The sequence below is a fragment of the Acinonyx jubatus genome, chromosome B4 (genome assembly GCF_027475565.1).
Source record: "Acinonyx jubatus isolate Ajub_Pintada_27869175 chromosome B4, VMU_Ajub_asm_v1.0, whole genome shotgun sequence".
Classification (NCBI taxonomy): Eukaryota; Metazoa; Chordata; class Mammalia; order Carnivora; family Felidae; genus Acinonyx; species Acinonyx jubatus.
The window spans coordinates 66,158,658-66,182,307 of record NC_069387.1 but is presented as its reverse complement, the minus strand read 5'-3'; the positions used below and the strand labels follow the sequence as shown (position 1 = coordinate 66,182,307).

General features: G+C 37.4%; 1 protein-coding gene and 2 long non-coding RNA genes across 3 annotated transcripts in view; 2 read left to right on the top strand and 1 right to left on the bottom strand.

Annotated features, from left to right (window-relative positions):
• The window catches only part of SLC2A13 (solute carrier family 2 member 13), a 373,732-nt gene that overhangs the window by 188,879 nt on the left and 161,203 nt on the right, over positions 1 to 23,650 (top strand). The window lies entirely within an intron of this gene.
• Positions 6,220 to 22,379, top strand: LOC128316381 (uncharacterized). The gene is made up of 2 exons (XR_008300208.1): positions 6,220 to 18,483; positions 21,212 to 22,379. It is a non-coding gene; the product is annotated as an uncharacterized LOC128316381 (long non-coding RNA).
• LOC113593020 (uncharacterized) lies at positions 14,860 to 22,307 on the bottom strand. The gene is made up of 4 exons (XR_003413049.2): positions 21,814 to 22,307; positions 20,131 to 20,254; positions 17,979 to 18,045; positions 14,860 to 15,020 (listed from the first exon to the last, which is right to left on the bottom strand). It is a non-coding gene; the product is annotated as an uncharacterized LOC113593020 (long non-coding RNA).

Genomic DNA, 23,650 nt, shown 5'->3' with positions numbered 1-23,650 from the left:
CTCTGACCTTATTAAGCACTGTCTATAAAATCTGCAGGGTTGGGGAGATTAATGTCTGCTGCACAATTATTTTATTTGAATTGAATTCTTTGTTTTAGAGGTTGAGGTGTGAAAATAAAAATTGTACTAATTAGGAAAGGCTTCTAATTAGGTAACTTTTAAGTAGGAAAGCCAGGGGAAAAGCAGTGGTAACTATGTAAAGTGATAGATATGTAAATTACCTTGACTGTAATGATCTTTTCACAATGTATACATATATTGAAACATCAAGCTTTATACTTGATGCAAATTTTGTCAATTATAACTCCATAAAGCTGTTTTTTTTTTAAAAAAAAACGAAAAAGGATTGAAGGATGAACGAATGAATAGAAAGCTAGGGTTGCAGTATAGTGGAGTGGTTCAGAGTACAGCATCTGAGGTAAACTATGTGAGTTAAATACCATTAAGATAATTTTCAGTGTTTTCAATTTAGTGAATAACTTACTTCTCCAATTTAATTAATTAATGCATACAGAATAGATAGTACCATATAAATAACAGCAAAATATAATAAGATCCTTCCAATTAAAGTACATCACATATTTTTGAGCATCTACCATGTGTTAGGTAGTGTTCTAGGCACTGGGGATTCTTTGGGAACAAAACAAATATTTGCAGCCTTCATGGAATTTAAATTCTAGTGGAAGACAGATGATAAATATAAAGAAATTATATATTTTAGAAGGCAGTAAATGCTGTAGTGGGAAACAAAAGGTAGAGATTACATGAGAAGACTGGAATGAGGAATGGTTGAATTCCCTTTTCTTTTCCTTCTTTTTTCCTTCTTTTCCTTCCTGTTTTCCTTTCCTCATGCCCAACATGGGGCTGGAACTCACAACCCTGAGATCAAGACCTGAGCTGAGATCAAGAGTGGGACAGTTAACCACCTGAGCTATCCAGGTACCTCAAGAGGGGGTTGAATTTTAAATAATATTCGGGAGAAGCCTCACTGGGAAGGTAACATTTGAAAATAAGTTCTGAAAGAACTGAGAGAATAGGCCATGAGTATATCTGGGGAAAGAGTATTTAAAGTAGAAGAGAGAGAACATACCAAGGCTCTATGAAATGCCTGGTATGTTCACACCAAGGAAGCCAGTAAAACTGGCAGTGAGTGAGTGAGGGATCAGAGAGGTAAAGAATATTGGGGTATAAGAGCTGAAAGGCAGAAGACTCTGGACAGAGTTGGGTTTGGGGAGGATGAGTTCAGTTTTTCACACATTAAGTTTGAATAACCTATATATTAATGTTTAAATGGGGAGAGGAGTTTAGGGAAGCCATCCAGACTGGGGATATGAACCTAGAAGTCAGCAATGGGTAGATGATGGTATTTAAAGCAAGATACTGAGTGGAATCAGCAAGGAAGTTAAGAAAAATGAAGAGATCCAAGGATGTCCTTGAGGTACTCTGCATGAAGTAGATCCAGTCAGGGAGAAAGAACAGCATAGAAAGTGCCCTGTCATGCAAACCGAGTGGGAAAATAGCTGGTTTTAGGAAGGAGGGAGTGATTAGCTGTGTCAGATGTTGCTGATAATCCAAGTGATGGAAGAACTAAGAATTGTCCATTACGTTTAACAATGTGGAGGACACTGGTGACCTTGAGATATAGTGCTGCAGTCAAAAACCTAATTAGAAGAATAAGAGAAGAGTAACAGTGAGTACAGCCAAGTCTTTGGAGTTGCTTTTTTTATTTAAAGGGGAAATGGGGCCAAGAAAGTTGTATGTGTTTTTAAGTTTTTGTTGGTTGATGGGAATGTTCCAGTAGAGAGAAAACAAATGATGCAGGGGAAAGAAGGAAGATTGCCGGAGTGGTGCCCTTGAGTAGGTGAAGTGTTGTCATATGAGCAGAAGAGCATGAGTCAAGTTTCACACAGAAACACATTTTGTTTAAGAGTGAGTGAAAACTGCAAAGTTCATGTGAGAATCACAAATAGGTTGTAAAATGTCTAGAATATGATACTAAAGAGAACCAAACTGTATTTTGTAGGTAGTGGGGATGCTGTTATAGGGTTCTGAATAAGAGACTGACAAAATACTCATTTGAGACAATTGGTCTGGCACAAGTGGGCAATGTAAATAGGAAGTGGAGAGACTGTGTAAGGAGACAAAGTGGAAGGACACTGCAAGTGTTCAGTTTGAATGATGAGAAAATACAAGAATGCTTAGGGCCTTAAGAGTATAAAAACTGTATCAAAAAAAAATCTGGAGGGTCGCCTAGGTGGCTCAGTTGGTTGAGTGTCCGACTTCAGCTCAGGTCATGATCTTGCAGTCTGTGAGTTCATGCCCCGCATCAGGCTCTGTGCTGACAGCTGAGAGCCTGGAGCCTGCTTTGGATTCTGTCTCCCTATCTGTGCCCCTCCCCTGCGCATTCTCGATGTGTGTGTGTGTCTCTCTCTCTCTCTCTGTCAAAAATAAAATAAACATTAAAAAAAGATTTTAAAAAAAACCCTGGAAATACGTGGACTACTGCGGTAAAAATGAACCAGAGGTGCCTGAGTTTTCCATCCTGGTGATTGATAAATAAATGGTGGATTGGTCACAGGTAAAGAATATTTGTAATAAGGAATAACCCTTTCTTAATGTTTTTTATGTGTATTCTAGTTATCAAGGATAATTAAGAATATAAAATATTAATTACCCATTATGTCAGTAAACACTTAAGGCCTAGTTAACAGTTATTAAGATCTGTTGAAGTCCCAGCACTCAATGTGACTGTACTTAGAAATAGGACCTTTGAGGAGGTACTTAAGTTTAAATGAGGTCATAAAGGTAGGATCTAATTTAATAGCACTGATGTTCTTAAAAGAAAAGGAACAGATTCCATAGGGCTTTCCCTCACACATGCGCAGAGAAAAGGTTATGTGAGGACACAGTGAGAAGTTGGCCATCTGCAAACCAGGAGGAGAGATCTCACCAGACACCAACCCCCCTGGTGACTTTGCTTTGGATTTTCAGCCTCCAGAACTATGAGAAAATAAATGTCTGTTGTTTAAGTCACATAGCCTATGATACTTCATTATGGCAGCTCAAGCAAACCAGTGGAGTGGTGAGGGAGGGGTGTTTGTTTCTGTGTGTGTGTGTGTGTGTGTGTGTGTGTGTTTGTTTTAAGTGGTAAATCTAGGTGAAGAGTTGTCAAGCTTTTTCCATAGAGAGCCAGATAGTAAATATTTCAGGTTTTGTGGGCCTTATGATCTCTGTCACAACTACTCAACTTGACCATTTCAACAAGAAAGTAGCCACAGATGTAAACAAATGGGCATGATTGTGTTCCAGGAACCCTTATTAATGGACACTGAAATTGGAATTTCATACAACTTTCATATGTCAAGAAATTTTATTTTCTTTTGATTGTTTTTAACATTTAAAAAATGTAAAAGCCATGTGGGCTAAACAAAAACATGTAGCGGACCAGATTGGCTGCTGGGCCATAATTTGTAACCCCTGATCTAGTTCAAGAGTGAGTAGATGTTAATTGTGTTATACTTTAAACTTTTCTGTGGAATTATGAAAATTATTACAGTAAGAAGGTGGAGGAAAGTGAATAACCTTAAAAAAATTTCAAATTTACTAATTAGTCTTCACTACTGGAACAAAAGGGTAATAAATTTCTTGAGTGAATATATTTCTTCCTTAAACTTGGCTTTAGTGAAGAGAGAGAGCAGTGGTTACATAAAGTATGAGTGGGATAACCATAATTTATCCAAACAGGAACACTTGTGAGAATGAAAAGGGGCACCAGTGGTAATATGACGAGGACATCAGAGACAAATCAAAATGTGTGGTCATTTTCTAGGGCTACCAAAACAAAGTACCACAAAGAAGGTAGCTTAAAACAATAGAAATTGATTCTCTCACAGTTCTGAAGTCTTGAGGCCTAAAATCGAGGGCTAAAATCAAGGTGTCTACTATATCATGCTCCCTCTGAAGGCTCTTACAGAAGAGTCCTTCCTTGCCATTTCCAACTTGTGGTTGCCAACCATCCTTGGCATCCATCTCTAGGCTTCTAGACACTCCACTTCCTGTCTCTGTTGTCATGTGCGCTTTTTTCCTGTGTGTTTCTCTGTGTCTAAATCATCCTTTCATTTTTTTAATGTTTGTTTATTTTAGAGAGAGGAGGGGCAGAGAGAGAGAGAAAGCGAGACACAAAATCTGAAGCAGGCTCCAGGCTACAAGCTGTCAGCAGAGAGCCCAACACAGGGCTCAAACCCACGAGCTGTGAGATCATGACCTGAGCTGAAGTTGTATACCTAACCAACTCAGCCACCCCGGCACTCTTCCCTTTCATTTTTTTTTTTACAAAGCCACCAATTAGTGGATTTAGAGCCCACCATAGTCCATTATGGCCTCATCTTAGCTAAGTACATCTATTTCCAGATAGAGACCTATTTCCAAATAAGGTCACGTTCTGAGATTCTGTGAGGACACTGTTCAACCCTATACAAAGTTTTATTTGGTTGGTGGTTTTAGCTGGTTTTGTTGTAAAACAGGAGAGCCTTTGATATGCTTAAGGAATGGGAAGTAGCTAATATAATAAAGGAGACAGAGATGATTTTCCAGGCACGTCTTTGATTTGTGTTGAACAAAACCCACTTAAACTCTGTCAAGTAGAAAGAAAGTCACCAAAAGACAACAACAAAGTTGTATAGCATCCACCCACTGAGAATGATGTGCATCTTGCCAAGAGAGTGGGGGTCTTAAGGGAGATTCTAGAACTTGGTATCAGAACTGAGATACTTCCTCTCTTTTAAGCTGTGTCATCTTCTCCCTTCAGCCCCTTCATTTTCTGCCTTCTCACTGCAGGAGGAGGAAGGGATTGGTGTGTGTATGCTGATAGTAATGGGAAAGTGGAGAGGGTACAGGCCTCAGTCAAGTAGGATCTGAGATTATTTACTCAGTGGATTGGGTACAGAATAGTTTTACCTCACAGGTATTTATTATGTTTTCAACATGCAGCATGTTTTATTGTCCTCTTTGCATATCAAGAAGATCCTTCCATGCTTTTCCACAGAAGATAATGTCAGTGTAGAGTGTTTAATACCCCAATCTCGTCGGAAGTAGTTCTCCATGAAGACTCTTGTGTATACCCTATACACAAGAAAAATTGGAATCTTCTGTGCTGTTACTATGTATATTTATTTTAATTTTCTCCCCTTCCCCCAGAAACAGACGTTCCATGAGAGCTCAAGTAAGATGTGGCCTCTTAACTCTTGGAGTTTTATACTGCCTAGGATAAGGTTGTTATCCTGGCGGTGTGCACATCCTTATACCCTGGATATGTGAGTGTCATAATATGGGAAGCATGGCTGTAATCTATGTCATTATTATTTACATGCACAAGGACAGTGACTAGTTTTCTGAATCCTAAGGGCTTTGCGTAGAAGGTACACAATGAGTGTTTAAATTCATTTCTCTTTTTGGCACCTTTCCTCATTGACACTTAGATGACAGGTTTTTTGTACTTGAAATAATTTTTTAACCTTTGGAATGATTGAAAAATGGGAAACTGAAATTAGGGAAGAAGGGAAATTGAGATAAAATGAATAATTGAGAAAGAGGAGAGGGAAAGGAGAAGGTTGCTTTGCTTTTGTCATGGATCTAAATACACTTGATCCTACCACTGATCTTTGCACATGCTGTGTCTTCTGGATACATATCCTTCCTTTCCCTTTTTTCTGAGCTAATTCTGGAAAACTGTATTTAATCATTCCTTCATCAGGATAGACTCTTCTGACCACCCTGATTAGGTCATATTTTCAAAGCTCCATATGTTTCTCCTTTTTATTACATTCTAGTTTTAAATTTATTTGTACATATTTGATTGATGTGTGCATTTTTCCCTAGAGCAGAACCTCTGAGAAGAGAGGGACCATGTTTGGTTTTGCTAACAGCGTAGTGGATGACCCATTGCAGGTGCTCAGTAACTATTTGTTAAATAAATATGTAGAAGTGTGACATGCTTCACTGGTGTAATTAGAGGAGAGAATTCTTGTAATCTCATGAGATCATCTAAGGTGGAGAAGGAATAAAGCTGTGTTTTTCTGTGCTATAAGTTAAGGAAGATAATGGAATTGTTAGTACCTATGCATACCCCAGTGAGGAAGAATAACACATGGTCTGTGTTTCCACCTTGATTATTTACATTATACTTTTTTTAAATTTTTTAAAAAAAATTTAATGTTTATTCATTTTTGAGAGAGACACAGGGTGTGAGTAGGGAGGGGCAGAGAGAGAGGGAGACACAGAATCCGAAGCAGCTCCAGACTCCAAGCTGTCCACACAGAGCCCGACGCAGGGCTCAAACTCAAGGACCGTGAGATGATGACCTGAGCCGAAGTCAGATGCTCAACCGACTGAGCCACCCAGGCACCCCACATTATACTTTTTCCCCAGGACCATGGCTACTGAATCAGGTGGCAAATGGTACTAAGTTCATTAGCTACTTAAACACAAGAACTCGTATTGTTTTTGTAGAGGTCAGGTTTATTGCTGTGCTTTTGATAAATGTTTTTTAATATAAAAGGATGTTTGGGGCCAAAGCTGACCCAGCTGCCTGGTGAAGTATGGTCTATGTTCCAAGGGAACATTTATGGAAAACATGATTAGTTTTGGACATATTTTGCTCCTCACATGAAAAAAAGAAAGTAATTAACCTTTATTGTTCATACCATTTCATTTTAGAATGCCAGTGTATATGAAATTGGATATGTGTATATATAATTAAGCTAGCAGCTAAGGTTTCCATTTTCAAAATTAAGATTTTAGCAGTAGCAGAAAGAAATTAGTTTTGACTCTTTCACTTTACTTAGCAGTGAGACCTATGTTTATTATTTTTAAAAAGGAAAGCACTGCTGGCCTTAATTTCTCAGAAAATTTCCTCCAGGCAACCGAGGGCAAAGAAAAAATTCAATACATTTTGGTGCCTGATTATGTTCAGTTATAGTCTTTATTATGCACTGCCCTCCTTGAGGTGTGTCTGTGCCATAATGGAACTTAAAAGTCATACATAATTCATACTTCTTAAATGAACGTTGCCTCTTCATAGTAGTCACATTAGGAATCTAGGCACATTCTGAAGATGGTGGTTTTCAAAGTTTTCTTTTTTAATTTGCTTTTCAATTCCTACGGCAAGTTCTTTTGAATATTCTCAGTTGTAGTAGATCTTTGTTCTTTGAGGAGGATGATTTGATTCTTGGAAACAGACAGGAATAAAACAGTTAGGAAGCATTCTCTGTGTTTTGAATTAAGGTACATGATCAAGCCTTCTTGATTACTTTCTTTTTTTAACTTTTTAATAGAAAATATGAATCAGAGATTTGAAATGAGCCAGTTAGTCCTTGAGCTCTTTACATTACATATACTCTTAAATTTCAGACTTTCTTTATGATGACTCTGATTAATTTATGTACTCGTGAAATTTGGCAGGCTACAGTTATTTTTAAGTCAGCAATGTCCTCAGTTGTCATTTTGATGAACCAGCTTGGTCTTGATATTTTTAACCCTAGAAAATTTTGTGTTTTCTTTCTATGTAATGCTCAAAAATCCTGTTTCACCACTGGCTATTTTTAAGCTCTCTGTGAAAGATGACAATAAATGTCATGTCCTTTATTCACTGAAAATCAATGGGCTAATTTTTTAAAAAGTTTCTCTATGTGTAAGTTTCCTTTCAGAAGGAGTCTATATACTTCTAATTCCTCAGCCATGATTTCTTTCTGGAACAGAACCAGGTATCTGACTTTGCTCTGTAAACATTTTACCTCTTCTTTAGGGTGCATGTGTGACTGTCTTACGCATCATTATTATTGTCTGCCCAGTTAAAACCTTGCTCTTAACTTTGCTTCACTGTTTTCATGTTACTGTTATTAATTTGCTTGTCAATAGTAACTCTACTGAAAATTTTATATTAGCTCTTACTCATTTTTATGCCAATATAAAACATACTAAGGTCCTATCCTACTTTTTCTGTATTTTCATTGCTATTCCATACATGACTCTTCATTATTCATTCATTAGGCACGCCCTAATCCCTTCTCCATAGGAATTCAACATACATAGGTATTTAATATTCAGTGTATTTAATGTATATTCTTCCAGTATACTAAATGCCTGGCTTAATTTTGTTTTTTGGTATTATCCTAGAAATCTTGTTCTCTAACTTTTCCCCTTAATATTAGCTTGTTATATGCACCTTTAATTATTTTAACTGTATTTTATACTAACATTTATATAATACATTTAATATATTCATTTTTCTCCTAGTGAATCTAGATACCTCTCAACTCTGAGCTTTTGTAGATAGTTCTACAATGAGCATCCTCTTACATATCTCCATATGAACCTCTCTGAGGGTAACTCTGGGGTATGTCCCCAGGCATGGGATTTCAGGGTTCTAGGATATTATTTAATATTGTACTATTTGACCAGGTCTTTTCAGATTATTCTCAAAAGTGGCGTCATCCATTTTCATTCTAAGTATTTGTGTATAAAGGTTCCCATTCCTAACTCCCCTTACCCCAACACTGTATATTTTACAACTTTATACCGTGTGGCAATCTGGTGGGTGGATATTGTTATCTAGTATTTTGGATCTGCCTTACTCTGATTATTAAACATATTAGCAATTGAGAATTACTTTTCCATCTATATCCATCCATATGCTTTACCCATTTCTTTCTTTCTTGGTTTTCCTGGCTTTTCTGGCTGATATGAGGGTATATCTTATGTGTTACTTGTATCAATTCCTTTCAGTCTAATCCAAGTGAAGAAAATATCTAATCCATGTCTGTCACCTACCTGTTACCTCTTTGTGGATGTAGTCAAAATTTTTTTTCTTCATAATTTCTGCATTTTAGATCTTTAAGATGTTCTGTTTTACACTGAAATCACAGATGTATTCATGTTCCTATTAGTTTATAGCTTGGTCTTACACATGTAGGGTTTACGTTATTTTGGATTTTTTTATGATGTAAAATAGAACTCTTTGGGCTTCCTGGAGTTTCATATCTTTTTTTTTTCCCAGGTCAGGGAAGTTTTCAACCATTATGTATTTGAATAATTTTTTTTCTCCTCTCTTCCCCTCTCATTTTGGATCCCTAGGATGCATATATTGATATACTTGATGGTGTTCTGTAGTCCCTATCTTCACTCTTTTTTATTCTTTTTTCACTCCTAGTTGCATAAAATTCACTGTCCTGTCTTTTGAGTTCTCTGATCCTTTCTTTCAGTTGATCTAGTTTCATTGTTGAATCCCTCTGAATTTTTCAGTTTACTTATTGTGTTCTTCAGCTCTCTTGTTTCTGTTTGATACTTATTTATGTTTTCTGTCTCTTTGTTGAAATTCTTACTTGGTTCATACATTGCTTTCCTGACCTCATTGAATCTCTTTATTACCATTATTTTGAAATCTCTATTGGGAAATCACATATCTCCATTTTATTAATATCAGTTTCTGGCAATGTTTCTTGTTCTTTTGTTTGGAATATATTTCTGTTCCTTCATTTTCCTTGATACTCTGTTTTGGTTGTTGAACATTAGATAAAACAGTCACTTCTTCTAGTCTTGGCAGAATGGTCTCATATAAGAGATATAGTTCACTGATCATCCCAGCATGAGGGTCTTGCTTCCTTTCAAATCTTTTTGATTGTCCAAACCATCATCATTGTTCTTAGTGTCTCCCAGTAGTTGAAGCTGTGCCAAGACTTGTCATTGTCCCAAAGAGAGGATGGCAGTAAGCACCTAGATGCAGGCTGACTCTAGGCCCTGAAGCAGCAGCTGATAATGTTGTCAGACTCCTTCCAGGGAAAGACTGGGAGTGGTCATTTTTGCCCACTCTTTCTATGCTGCACCCTGGGAGGACAGCCAAGGCAAATGCTCATGCATTCATTAACAACTGATTCTTGTTGGCTGTAGTCATGTGGGACTTGTGAATGCAAGCGCAGTTGCCCTTCAGAGCTAGGCCATTTGGAGGTGTGTCACCTGGGTGGCATCCTTAAAAGTTGGGGCGCTAGATGTGTGGTCCACACTCTTTGCTTCTCAAGGAGAAGCTGGGAGCTGAGGGTTCCTCCTTAATTGTATGGTTTCTGTGTCAGGGGAGGAGTTTATGGTGAAAGTGTTTTCCAGCCTTTCCTATTTTGATGTTGGTATTTTCTCATTCACCTGTTGTGTAGGAGGCATTCAGCTTGTTGTTAGATTTCTCTCAAAGGAAATTGCTCTATTTGTAGCTATACATTTGGTATGTCCATGAGAGGAGGGCAGTTCAGACCAGTTCTTGGTCTGGACTCCTGTACTACGACATTCTTGCTCTAGAATATTGGTTCAGCTGTCCGTACATCTTTTTAGGTAAAAACTTGTCCAAATATTATGCCCTTATTTTATTACATTGTATAAGTTGTATTAAGAGTTTTTATATGTTCCTGATCAGCGATAAGGCCATTTCTCAAGGTCATATTTGCAGAAAACAACCTTAAGAGATAGGTCAACACTTTTCCACTAGATAGCAAGCAAGCTTGATCCCACATCTTTAAAATTATGTTTACCTCCTATAAGGTAACCCCATGCATGTGCAGGCATTCATATGGATACTTGTCTTGTGCCCAACATACGTAAAGGTTGAGGGAGAGCCATTGCCAACTATATGATATTCATGCTCTGGCTTCAGTAAAGTCCTGTATCTCTGACCCAGGAGTCTGTGTCTTCTGCTGTGGCATCCACGAAAACAAAAATAGGCTACCTTTTAGCATACAAGTAGGGTAAAATCTTAGACCCTTCACAGATCCTAACAGGACATGATTCACTTACTTGGAGTTAGTATGATCCTTTCGAGGCATGCTTTAAAGCTTTGTCAGGGCAGTTCCAGAACTAGTTTCAATCTTGTTCCACTACTGAGGCAGTACCTAGCTAAGGACTTTACTCAGTGCCTTTGTGTGTCCATTCTTTCTGGTGGGTACAGAAACTATTCTTGGCTCCATGTAAGCTTTGGGAGCTCACCTGCTCATTTGGTGGTTCTTTGTCTAGCCTCCGTATTTTCTTCACACACATGCACCAAGCTTTACTCAGCAAAGATTCTGGAAGGATCGATGCAGACCTCTGGACACCCTCCCTCTGTGCCATCCTCCTTTTCAGTCCTTTGAGTTCCCTCTCCGTGGGCTACAACCTGAAAACTAGGTGTGGCTATTTATGCAGCTTTGCCCATTGTCTCCTCTTCTCTCAGAGTTCTCTGACCTGTGCTGCTTATTGTCCAAAGTCTGAGAAACCCTGTTTCTTACATTTCACCTGATTTTCTGCTTGTTTAAGGTATCAAGGTAAATTCCATACCTGTGACTCCACCATTGTTGTAGGCAGACAGCCCGTTTCTTAATTCCTCATGTAGATTGCTTAGCTTGTCTGTTTTCATTCTTTCATTTAATGTGAAAAACCTATTCAGAGCTCTGCGTTTCACCCTACTGCCTCAGATGCATCTCACACAGCCTTTGACATGTAGAACTTTCTGTAGTTCAGCTTTTAGTGTTCTTCAATTTGTCTTGTTACTTCCACTTCATTTAACTATGAATTCATTTAACTATTTAGTTTACTGACCTTTTTATTATTATTACTGATGTGAAGTTTTACTGATTTTTATGTAGAGATTATGGTGCATAGGTTGATTTTTTGGAATTTGTTGAGATGTCCTTTGTAGTCTAATACATAAAACATCCATACATTCTTGAAAAAGTGAGCATTCACTATATGTTTATAAAGCTTATATAATATATATTTAGATTGTGGTTGTTAATGGTGTAATTCACATTTACTATGTATTTGTTTATATTTCCAGTCAGTCCATTTCAAAGAGAGTTGTATCAAAATTTCTAAGGAAAGATTGTACCTGTTTCTCATCATAGTAATGTCAGTGGCTATATACTAGGTGGATATATATTTATGAACATTATATCTTATGGATATTATTATATATCATCTATATTTATATATTGCTTTTTATGAGCAAATTATGTATCTTTTTAAATTGCTTGCTCTAATATTTAATATTTAATTTTTCTTTTGGTTAACATTTACCTCATATATATTTTTCCCCATCTCCTCCACCTATCCTTTTTGTTTTTTGTGGACTATTTAATGCTAGATATTTTGTAAATCAGATCTGAGTCTGTCAGTCACTGAATTTGACAAACATATTCTTACTGTACTTGTTGTTTGTAGGCTTTATTTCTACCATTCTTTTAAACTGAAGTATAGTTGACACACAATGTTATGTTAGTTTCTGGTGCACAACATGGTGATTCAACAACTCTATACATTATGCTGTGCTCACCACAAGTATAGCTACCATCTGTCATCATACAACACTATTATAGTACCATTGACTGTATTCCGTGTGCTGGGTTCCTTTCATCCTTGTGACTTATTCATCACCACTTATTTCTGCCATCTTGTTTCATGTTGTTATTCATCATGCTCCTGTTTTTTCTCCTCTCCTGCTTTCTGTTATTTACAACTCCGGCTTTATTCTTTTTCTTTGAAAAGTACAAGTTCTGTCTTTTTTTCCTTTTGACTGATATCGCTAATTTGTTAAGATTGATTCTATTCATTTTTCCCTTCTAATATGTAAACCTTAGTATCTTGGTCTTCCCCCTCTCTAATAATCTTTTCAGTCTTTGAACTCACCTCTCTACTATGACCTCCCTTCTTTTCATGTTGGCATCATCTGGAATTTTTGTTCTATATTTTTTATTCTTATTCATGTAACAATAAATTTGCCAAGTTATTACTTGCCATTGATTTCCTTGTTTGGTCTGGAATTCATTTCTCTTCTTGTTGGAATACATCCTGCAAGATATTTTTCAAAGAGGATCTGTCATTTTGTGGTACATTTTGAGACTGGTACCTCTTCTTAGGCTGTGCATCTGTGGACACACCCAGAAACACTTCCATTTTTCTTCACTCTTTCATTCAGCAGCTGCTCAGTGGTTACCTTTTATGTACCAGGTATGACCCTAGGTCTGAGGAAGGAAAACCAACAAAAATCTCTGCCCTCTGGAGTTTATAGAGGGTGCAGAAGAGAGCAGCAGAGAACGCTTAGGCCTGAATCCAATCTTTAGTAGATCTGAGTTCCAGCAGAATTCCAGAGCTGCCATGATGTTACCTTGTTATTTCTGGACGGTTCTCAGCAGGAGGGGCAGCTTTTTTATCACATCATGATGACTGGGCAAGTGATGTTTTAATCAGGGAATTCTGGGAGAAAAAAAAAGCCCAGCTAGTGAGCCCTTCCCAGTCCATCTCCTTTCTGTGGGCTATTGATTCTGCCTCTTTATATTTGATGTTTGCCATCCACTTTAGGATAACTTCTTCCTGCTCCCCTGGGGTTTCTTGTCTGTTGATGTTTTTGTTGTTATAGTTGTTGTTTGTATTTGCTAATAAGTAAGGTTCTGAAAACCACCAAGACTCAGTATTATCTGTAGTACCTCTGGGATTTTGTAGCAAAAGGAGTCCAGCACCCTGTGGTAGTTCTTCATCTTGTCCAAAATTGGTAGTCCTAGTACAACGAATTATTATTTATTATTATTAATTACCATTATTATGGGAGGAAGATGCAAATGACAGTCAAGGCTAAGAGAGTTTTCACAGATGCTGATCAAACATATCCTTAATTTGAAAGAGAAAAATTATGAAATTTAATTATGTATTTTGACCGAGCCTAGAAGTTATCAGAACCTTGGGGAAGTTTTATCTGCTTAACACCTTAGGGAAGTTAACCATGTGGGGAGAAGCTGAGGCTCTCTGAGTGGCCCTCTCTCCATGGTTCCAGGAGGCTGGACCAGCTCCTCCTGCCAGCTCATCACAGGAGTCAGGAATGAGTGAGCACCCTGTGGTCAGAGTGTCAGTAGCAGCCTTAAATTTTCGAAGAAGCAGAGGCAGCTGCGTGTGACTAAACTGTGTTGTCCATCTGCCAGCAACCTGGCACTGTGTCTTTCTTACCCTAAATCATTTACTACTCCTACCTGTGAAGTCCTAATTTTTGGACACACCCTCACTGCCCTTGACTTTTTTTTTTTTTTTAATTTTTAGGCAAAGGATTTAATTTTGGATTTCATCTTAGTTTATGGCTCAGTAATTTCCTTGATATTCAGAAACCTGTTTCTGGGAAGGATGCCAACACTGCAGAAGGCAGTGGAAATGGACCTTTGTCTAAAAGTAACCAGAAAAAAAAGAAAAAAGCAATGTAAATTTTTGGTACTGATTTTACATTGAAAAACAATATGAGTTGGAGGCCGGAGCAAATGCCAAGAAAGTGTGAAGGCTGTAGAAAATCCCCCTTTTATAATTCCACTTGTACTTTTTTCTTTTGCTCCCTCATTTGTATTAAATGTGATTATAATAGAGGACAACAGGATGAGGTAATTGTATCCTAGAACAACAAAACAGGTTGCGTACCTAAAACAATAGTTATATTTAGTGACCTAACAAAGTCATTGACGTTAGAATAATGTCAATAAGTGAAAGAAAGCATTAGGACAATGGTGATGTTCTAATGTAAATTAAAAAAAAAACGGGCATTAATAAAAGACAGTTTTATTGTTATTTTAAGCTAAATTTAGTCACGATGAGAATGCCCCTGCCAAGGTGAGGTTTTGAACATAAGCACTCTGCCATGCACTCTAGCCATCTAGTAGGAGCACATAATAGAAAACGGTTCATCTTAAGCTAATGAAATGCCAATTGTGATTAAAATTAAAAATTTGGGGCATGTTCTTCTTCCTTTAGCTAAACTAATTAAACCACACACACACATAACTCTCTCCCTCCCCCTCCCTCCTTCACCCCTTCCCCCACCCCCTCAGGCTCACACACACTAACATATAAACCCACTAGGTTGTAGTAGAAACTGTTTTTCCTGTCAGAGAGTCTTCGTGAATCATAATTTGTTGAACTGAGAATCTGAGTCCTGCAGCTGTCAGACGTGTTCTGTGGGTTCCCAGGGTTGTTGATTTCCTCTGCCATAGCAGATGGAGTGCAAGAGAACAGAAGAGAATATCCATTTAACTAACAGGAGGCAGGCATATTAGTATTCTAAATGTATTCGTGTATTAAAGACAGACACTGGCTATGTCTGAAAAAAGTACCACAGAGTTATCAAAATATCATCGATAACACATTGGTAGTTTGACAGTGGTTATATCCTTTTAAAAAATCACTTGAGGTTTATCCTGGTATTAACTATACCATATAGGTGGGTAGAGCATAAATACATAGTGTACCTACTAAAAGACATTTGCTTCAAAGAAATGGTTGAATTATAAAAATGCAGATATATTTATTACAGTGCAGCAATTATTAAAAGATATTTAAAAATTATAATATCACTAGGATTGCTAATATGTTTGAAATTTAATTATTCAAGAAGGAAATTTATTTGCATATTACACAGTAGACAGTACTGCACAAAAAGGCAGGTAACCAGGTCCTAGTCCCTTTTCTAAGATCTCTAAAGCACATCTCTTAAAAAGGAAGAAATAGTACCATAACTACTGCAGACAGAGGAAGGTCAGAATTCCTTCCTTCCCTTTCCCCCCATTTTTTTTTTTGTGGTAAAGGCCAGAGTTCAATTTAACTTGCCTTTTATTTCAAACATCAATGACTTGTTTGTTACTGTAACCTGGGGTCATAAAAAGGGAGGAAGGAAAAAACTATACATTTATGGATTCCCTGTATATCTAGGGAGCCACTTTCTATGTTATTTACCCTCATTCTCCCCGTCTCCCCCCACAAAATGAAAGAGAAATAAGAGAACTGATATTCATTGAGTACCCACGTGGGTACATTACCTATATTTTTTGCATTTACTTCCCAATGAAATTCCATAAGTACATTTTCTTGCCACCATTTCAACAATTTAGACTCAGATTAAATAAATTACCCAACACAACACAGTTAAAGATGGAGCCTGAATTTAAAATTAGGCCTCCTTTAAATTTTTTTTAATGTTTATTTATTTATTTTTGAGAGAGAGAGAGAGTGCGTGCGAGCAGGTTAGGGGCAGAGAGAGCGGGAGACAGAGGATCCAAAGCAGGCTCTGTGCTGACAGCAGTGAGTTCGATGGAGGGCTTGAACTCACAAACCAGGAGGAGATCATGCCCTGAGCCGAAGTCACTTAACTGACTGAGCCACCCAGGTGACCCTTCAATCCTCCTTGACCACCTTGACTTCACAGCTGAAGCACTTCAAACTCACCTTCTAAATATTCATTGTTTCTTATCTTCAAATCTTTATTTCTACACAAAGACTTGAATTTATTCATAGAGTCTACGTTGTGTTTTGATTTTTTGTTTTGGGAGGGTTTTGACTACTTTGGATGTGTTTATATCAATGTCTCTAAGTATGTCATGAGTATTCAGCAATATCGTGGCAATAAATTAAAGCTTAAGACTTCCTTCTGAAATATTCATGGTAGGCAAAACAAAAAGTATGGAATCCAAAAAATTGAATGGTGACTTTTTTTTTGCCACATTATTGACAGATGCAAGCTGTTCACATTTTGTTATTGGGTAAATTTGTTAGTCCTGTTGTAAATGCCATCCTTCTCATCTTGCAAAGCTAATTTCAGAAAAGAAAAGCATTTTTAAAATAGAATTTGGTAATTAGAAGAGACTTATCAAGGAATCGCATGGTTGGAATTTTTATATGTTTGGACCTCACAGCAGTATATGACAGAAAGGTTTTAGTAATTTTTATTTGAAAATGGATGAATACAAACTATTAATTTTCTTATGTTACACTGTATCCTAGTAGTTTCTAAACATGGGAAATATATGTATATCAGAGATTACCTGTGAGCCTTACTTGTTCCTACCCCTATGGGTAACCTCTTTTTGAATATAATAAAATTAACATTTTTTTGTTTAGTTTTTTGAAAGTTGGTTGGAAATACAGATTCCCAGGGAAGGCAAGAGCACCTGGGCTGGAGTAGATGCAGATTCAGTGGAGAAAGAATCACATGTAAAAGAGAAATTATTCTCAGGACAAGTGTCCAGTCCACATACTTTTCAGACCTTAAGAGCTTTCTGTTTCACAGGCAAGAGGGCTTTCTATAGAAGGGTGATTAGTGAGACGGGTCTGATTCTATTTCCAAGATAATGTGTGGGGGATATATAACCATAGTACTCAACACTGGTCACTTAAGACACTTTCCTGTTAAAATATTACTCCCAATTGTGGACAGGTTCTATCCTATTAGTGGTATTTATCAGGTACATTATGGATTTATTAGAGTGTTGTGAGAGCCCTGGACCTCCAGCTTCCTTTTTTCTTTTTTTTGTTAAAAAAAAATTTTTTTTAATGTTTATTATTGGGAGAGAGACAGAGACAGAGCGCAAGCAGTTAAGAGCAGAGAGAGAGAGGGAGACACAGAATCTGAAGCAGGTCCCAGGCTCTGAGCTGTCAACACAGAGCTCCACATGGAGGTTGAACTCACGAGCCTTGAGATTATGGCCTGAGCTGAATTTGGACGCTGAACTGACTAAGCCCCCAGCTTCCTTTTTTCTATGGGGAAATTCACACCGAGTGCCACCATTAAATTTTTGGAATCTTAAAAAGTAGCTTGTAAAGTCAGTGAACAAAAATTTCATTCCTCAATTGAGACATTAAATAAGGAAATCAGCATATACAATTTAAGTTTGCTCACTAGGTCTATAAATAATACATGTGTGTTCTCTTTTATTGTTTTGTATATTGATGGATTTTTATGACTATATAAATATTTGAAAGACTAAATACATACCCTTACTTAATAAAAACCAATAAAATAGAATGGCTTTCCTATTTAGAAGGTTTATGTATTACTTTAATTACAAAAAAAATAAAAGAAATTGTAGAGGAATACTAAATGCAATAAAAACAACCAGTTGAGCATTAATATGATAGCATATCAATATAGTAAACCTCTATTCATTTACCTTGATTTAGGTGTTAATTTGCTCAGTTTCTTCCTGTAGTCAGTTCATTTTATACAGTGAAAGAAATCTAAATGAGACAAAAATCAAGGCATTTTACTCCCTAACAGATGTTGCAAAACAAATTTTATCTACTTTGTCTTCCCTCATAATTGTTTCACCGACTTTTGTACTTCAGGGGAAGAGGGGAAAACATCATTGCAGTCATCTCCATATCATGAACCTCTGTGAAAAAAATCACAGAACACATAGGAACTCCCTACATTTTAGTAGCTGTCACTTGTATAAGAATTTTAGTAATTGATTTAATATTTTCTTGGCCTGAATAATGCAACTGAAATTCCATGCCACCACCCCATCCTCATTCTCTTGGTTGCTCGGCAACATAGAACAAAGCAGAGACCCAACAGAACAAAAAAGCAGGTTTAACTGTCACAGAAATGAAACGTTTTCTTTCAGATCAGAGGAAACGCCAGAAATTATCTGTTGATATATATATCTAATATGTGTGAGTATGCATGTATGTACCTAGAAATTTAATTCTCATAAGCAGTAGGAGTAGAGGCAGTTGCCACTGATGAAATTTAGTCAACAAGCTTACTTAGTTATTCAAATAGAGATACAGTAGTAATTAAGGTAGTAATTTGCCCATAGCCTGGATTTCTTTCCTTAAGATAGGAAATGAGGATTGGAGTTAACTGACTTCAGGGATGGAGGACTGGGGGGTATAAAAGCTAATAGAAAGGCGTGCCTTGCAAAGTTAGTCGCAGTTGAAACCAAACAGTTGTTCTTGTATGCAAGGATTAGAGCCTATCTAATATAGGTGAATGTAATCACAAACAAGTTCGTCTACGGTTATAAAGTTTTAAGTGTTCTCAGAGTTTAGGATGCCTTTCAGATGATAAGAATCGTTTTAATCAGATGTTTGATTTCACTTGAGAAGTAAAATTGTGAGTATACTTCTTATGCCAGATGTAATTTAACTTAACAGAAATGATTATTCATCACAGCCGAAGAGATCTTGATTAAAAATTCCAAAGGATATCTCATCTATGAGAGGCAGTGCAATGAGTTACCAATGGGAGTATGAACAGTTTTTTTCTAGGCATTTTCTTAAAAGCCTAGCGCCATATCAACTTCTGTTTGAATTTGTAGCAGGGCCTTTTTTCTTTAGGTTAAAAGGATGTGATACACATGATCGCTTCCTGAAATTTCTCTTGGTGTGTGATTCTGCAGTGTGCTTTAAAATATTGATATTTATAGTGATCAGATTTTTTTTTTAACATTTATTCATTTTTGAGAGGGAGAGAGACAGAGCATGAGCAGGGGAGGGGCAGAGAGAGAGAGGGAGACACAGAATCAGAAGCAGGGTCCAGGCTCCAAGCCGTCAGCCGAGAGCCCGACGCAGGGCTCGAACTCACGGACCGCAAGATTGTGACCTGAGTCGAAGTCGGACGCTTAAATGACTGAGTCACCCAGATGTCCTAATATAGTTATCAGATGTTTTAAAGGGTAGCTTCCTATATTAAAATCGGCAACATTTGTAAGACTTTAATGGGGGAAGCTTTACTCGTAGACATCTACTGTACTTTTATGCAGAATGGCTTATTAAAGAGAGTACAGTTGACTCTTGGGCAACACAAGACTTAGGGGCACCAACCCTGGGTGCATTTGAAAAGTTTGTGTATAACTTCTCATCCCCCCAAAATCTTAACTACTGATAGCCTACTGCTGACTGGAAGCTTTACCAGTATCATAAGCAATCAACTAATACATACTTTGCATGTTATATGTGTTATATACTCTACTTTTACAATAAACTTAGAGAAAAGAAAATCATAAGGAAGAGAAAATACATTTGTTGTACTGTATTTATGGAAAAAATCCATGTAGAAGTGGACACATGAAGTTGAAACCTGTGTCGTTTAAGGGTCACTGTATTCTTAGACTGTATTCGTAAATTTGAGAGGTGGGGAATATGCCAAAAAATGAAGCACCTCCTCCAGACACTTAGTTTAAATCATGACGATATAGTCAGCCTGGAGCTTAGTTTTATTTTCAACTAGTCATCTGCAGCCAGGCTTCCCACAGAGGGAGGTTTCCATATACACAGTGCACCATGCAACTTGGATGAACAGCATTAGAGGCTACTTACGAGCATATTATATCTGGGATCTACAGAGAGCAGCCAGAGCAGCAAGACAAAAGTGCTGATCACAGGGTATTTTCTATGTAGGTTTCCTGCCCACCTGATGCTCACCACTTTTCTTCAGTACAGACTATAGTGGAAAAAAAAATATGTTTCTAACTTGATTGTTTTTCTGATAAATCCAGCAAGTTTTTCTGATTTTTCCATTATTATTCATAAGGACACAGTTACATTCTACAGACATATCTGTGTTTTTCAAGTTAATTTAGTGACTTACAGCTGAGGCAGTAAACTGGGGTGGCCACTGACTTGGTGAATTTGCCCACTCGTGTCAGAAAGTGGTGTGCCTTACGTAAGCAGGTGTACAATGTTCAGAGGAGCAAATACACAACAATAAAGCAGTGCAGTTGGTCCATTAGTAGAGGAGCATGGCAGGCTTACATCTTAGGATGTAAGTATTCAACAGATACATCGTGAAGAAGTAAGATGCAGTAAGAACTCTGGACACAAAAATAAAAAGAACATTGTCTTGTCCTCCAGTGGCTTGTAGTCTAATTTACTTGGCTACAGCAGAGCAGGGCACATAAAGACAGACTGGAGCTTGAGGTCCATCGTTCTGTCAGAAGAGGAAGGATGGCAGAACATTGAATTCATCTGCATTATCTGTTATATCCAGTCTATAAACAAGAACACTGTCCACAAATTGTGGTAGTTGGCAGTTAGGAGAGGGACTGCCCTAATTTGAAGTCCTGAAGTATCCTAAAAGAAAGGTAGTGTGCAGAGAAGAGTTAGCATGCCAGGCCTGAGATTGATATCCTTACAAAGGCTGGTTTGTAAGGTTGGCCTTTGGCTGGTGTTTGGGAACAGGAATGATAAACAGTTGCCTAGTGATTTAAAACGTCCTCTAAATGGCAGGAGTGGCTTGCAGCGTACTGTGTCTAAACTGTTTTTACAAACAGTATGGTTTATACTGAACATTTATTTTCCCTGCAGGAGGGTGAATTTTTATTTGTGCTAGGCAGAGAATGCCTATGTGACTAGCCCCCAGTAAAAACACCAGGCACTGATGCTTTAATGAACTTTGCAGGTAGACAACATTTCACAGATGTTGTCACAACTCTGTGCTGAAGAAATTAAGTGCATCCTGTGTAACTCCGCTGGTAGACTCTTGGAAGCATATGCATGGTTTCCTACAGACTTCATACTGAGAGAGCCTTTTCCTGGACTGACTTTATTTTGAGTCCTTCTGCTGTAATATGTAACCATCATAAATACAACAACTTCTGTATCCTGTGAGACCCTCTCGTGAATCACTGAGACTGAGGGTTGGTCGTGGGCACTCCCAACAAAGGCAGAATCTGAATTTCAAACCACTGTGTAGCAGCACAGAATTTGATGGAGAGCAGTAGCTTCTCTGTTGTTCTTAAGTCCACATATGAGACTCCAAGAGCTTTTGGTCCAGTTTGAAATGTCTCTTCTTCACTCCTCCTGACAGTTATAAGAGGCATCCAATCTACTCTGCTTTTCCCACCTCCCCACCTATTGGTTTTGAGTGATGGGAAAGTCAAGCTAAATGTGAATTTATTGATCCCCATAACTCAACAATCTTGGGATAGAGCTTGCTTCAGTTTGAGGCTCAGCTCCAATGATGCATCCATTTCTGGGTTCTGCTGCTGCTTTGCAGATTACCTTCTCCAGCCAGCTCTTTGCTTATTGACACAAGGTGGCTGTTGCAACTCCAGTGTCAGATTCTTTCTTGGAACAAGAAAAAGCCAAAGGTGAAAGTTAAAGCTCATGAATGCAGTTTTTGTTATGTGCCCACATGAACCACATGCTCAGCACTCCCCCGACCACCACCCAAGGAGTCGGCATGAGCCTCCCCTACCCCTAAAAAAATCAGGACAAAGAATATTTTCCAGAAGCGGAGTGAGTAGATACTGAGAGGCCACAATCACAATCAGTGTTTACTAGCTCTACCATCCCCACCACTTAAAGATCATTGATCTCTCAGATACAGAAAAAGCATTTGACAAAATTCAACGTTTATTCATGGTAAAAACTTGCAACAAAAGGGTATAGAAGGAATGTATTCAGTATAACAAAGGCCATGTATAACAAGCCTCCAGCTGATATAGTCAATGGTGAAAAGTTGAAAGCTTTTCCTCTAAGATCAGGAAAAAAAAATGCCTCCTCTCAACACTTGGATTCAACATAATTAATACTAGAAGTCCTAACCAGAGCAGTCAGTCAGGCAAGAAAGAGAAATAAAAGGCAGTCAAATCAGGAGTAAGACGTAAAACTGTTTGCAGATAGCATATTGTTATATATAAAAAAATCCTAAAGATTCCACCAAAAAAACTATTGGAACTAATAAGTTCAATAAAATTGCAGAAGACAAAATTAACAGAAAAAAAAAATCAGTTTCATTTCTATACAATGACAGTGAATTACCTGAAAAAGAAAGAAGATAATCTCATTTATAATGACATCAGAAAGAAGAAAATATTTAGGTATGAATTTAACCAAGTAAGTGTGAAAGATCTGTATACTAAAAAGTCTAAGACAATGAGGAAAGAAATTGAAGAAAACACAGTTAAAAGGAGAGATATCTGATGTTCATGGGTTAGAAAAGTTAATGTTGTTAAAGTGGTGATACTACTCAAATCCATCCTTAGATTCAGTGCATTCCCTATCAAGATTCTAATGGTATTTTTTACAGAAAAGGGGGGAAAAAAACACCAAAATTCATACGGAGCAACAACAATAAAAAAAAAAAAAAAAAAGACCCTGAATAGCCAAAACAGTCTTGAGAAAGCAAACAAAGCTGGAGGTATCACACCTCCTGATTTCAAACTATATTAATAAAATAGTATGTTACTGTCATTAAAAACAGATACATAGACAAATAAAACAGAATGAAGAGCCCAAGAAAAAAACCCATACATATACAGTCAATGTTTGACAAGGGAGCCTGGAATACTTAATGGAGAAAAGATAGTCTCTTCAATGAGTGCTGCTAGAAAATTGGATATTCACATGCAAAATAATGAAAGCGGACCCATACCTTACACCACTCACCAAAATCACCTCAGAGCAGATTGAAGACTTAAGTGTTAGACCTGAAACCATAAAACTCCTAGAAGAAAACATTGGTATCTTTGACATTGGTATTGACAATGATTTTATGGATATGACACCAGAAGCATAACAATAAAAGCAAAAAGAAACAAGTGGGACTACATCAAACTGAAAAGTTCCAATCAGCTGAAAAGAAACAATCAGCAAAATGAAAAGGCAGCCTTTCAAACCATATATCTGATAAAGTGTTAATATCTAAAATATATAAAGAACTACAACTTCAAAGCAAAAATAAAAATAATAATAATGTGGTATAAAAATCGGCAAAGGACCTGAATAGACACATTTCCCAAGAAGATATACAAATGGGCAACAGGAGCATGAAGGGGTGCTCAACATCATTCGTTATCAGGGAAATGCAAATCAAAACCACAATGAGATGATCACT